Genomic DNA, 1,909 nt, shown 5'->3' with positions numbered 1-1,909 from the left:
TTAGATACCCAATTTTTTGTTGTAAGCTTTACAAATTGATTTCGTTGAACGGGATAATGGCTATTTTATTTTAACCCAGCAACAAGATATATTATATTAAGGTTCCCACGATATTTATAACACCCAAAAATAAACGACAATGGCGACTCTTTGGGGGAACAAAAGTTTTCAAGCCTTGCAAGGTGAGAGAAGAAGTGATGAATTAGACACAAGCGACAAATATTTTCTTTCTTTTTTGTTTTTTTTTTATTTGACTTAGCTTATTTGCTTTTGACACTTATATGCTTTTCTTTGTGAACAATACTAGTTTGAAGGAGAAACCTCTTTATGTTGCTTATTGTTTACTCTTGTTCTCTAAGCATGGATCTACTATTTGTTTTCCGAATTTTCGCCTTCAATTCGCTTTATTTAGTACTATCACTTCCTAGCTGCAATTTTATTAAGAGATGTTTCTATTGTTTCAGTTTTCCATGCGCTTCTTTGTCGTGGAATCATATTATTTTATTTCATCAGCGACAAAAGTGCTAAAAATAACATAAAAATTTGTTAATAAAATAAAAGGAGTTCGTCAAAATAATTTTTTGGCAAGATTTGATTCATTGCACACATCAGAGTTAAAGGTTTTCCGGGTTGAAGAGTTGTCATGAATTTTTAATTATATTAATTGCCTGAGATACCTTGGATCCTTCTTTAGTTGCTTTTTCAATTTTAAACTTTGCCAAGCTGAGCAAATTAAAAAGTTGTTCGTATTTTACTTTTTAGTTAGAAAAATTATGCTCCGGTTCAGTGGAGATAGTGAAAATTGTCCTTAAGCTTAAAACAAATATGCATGGACTAAGGGTTACATTCCACAACCAGTTACATTCTAGACCCTTAGTACCAAGAAAATATTGCCTTAAAGAATAAAAAGCTATGTGTGTACAATTAGATATGGTCAGAAATTTCTTAAGTTCTATATCACCGAAGACCACTGTACCACAAAACTCGAGCTCTGGGAACAGATTTTTCAGTAGTAAAAGGTCCAAAGCCGCAAAGTAGTTTTGCCTGGCTGTATGAGCGTATTTATATAAACTTTCAGCCATAAGTTTTGAGTGCCAAAACAAAGATAATAAATTGGGAGCTGAGTATGAGTCGCACAGGGTTTTTATAATAGGAAAGTAATAATCGCATTTTGGTATTCAACATTATGTCTCATAAATATAACTGCTATATATTGTATATATATTGCTACTTGAGCAAGAATTACATTAATTTTCAGTCTGTCCGCAAACTTGTCCACAATTGTTGTTCACATTACTCCCTGGATACGCTATTTGCCTCTCTAATCGAATTGCATAAAGCTTGCGCTTGTCTAGATTTGGTAAAAATTTGTATTCCGACCGGCATGAATTCGAAAATTTCTTGTTCTTCCGTTCGCTTCGGAAGGGCTTGTTTATTTTATTTGTACTTCAATAACGTTTTTAACGTAACGCTTTTATTCATTTCGCTTTATTTGCTTTGTTCGCTGCTGCCCTTGATTACCTACTTAGCAATTTGTGCTAAATATTCTAAACATAAATTTATTTTCAATTAGTAGCACACAAAATTCGCCTCCTCAACTGTAAGGTAGTTGGTGCTAAGTACAAACCTTCAATATCAAAGGACAACCTGATGCAATTACAATTGGACAGTGCGCCTTTCTATAAATTGCACTAAAGTCGTATTAAAAAAATTATAATTTTTGATAATCTCTTTATTTACCTCGAGGTATTAGATTGCATTAAAGCCACAGAAAATCGAACAAAATAACAAAATAATATAAATTGACATTGGTTTTATTTAAAGTGCATGTATCAATATTATTTGAACACATGAAACTGATCTTATGTGTACAATACATATGTATGTGTTCACGTTTCCAAAATTCAAA

Source organism: Bactrocera latifrons, unplaced genomic scaffold, assembly GCF_001853355.1.
Source record: "Bactrocera latifrons isolate USDA-ARS-PBARC rearing strain unplaced genomic scaffold, ASM185335v1 scaffold_599, whole genome shotgun sequence".
In the NCBI taxonomy this organism is placed as follows: domain Eukaryota; kingdom Metazoa; phylum Arthropoda; class Insecta; order Diptera; family Tephritidae; genus Bactrocera; species Bactrocera latifrons.
This window is presented reverse-complemented; position numbering follows the sequence as displayed.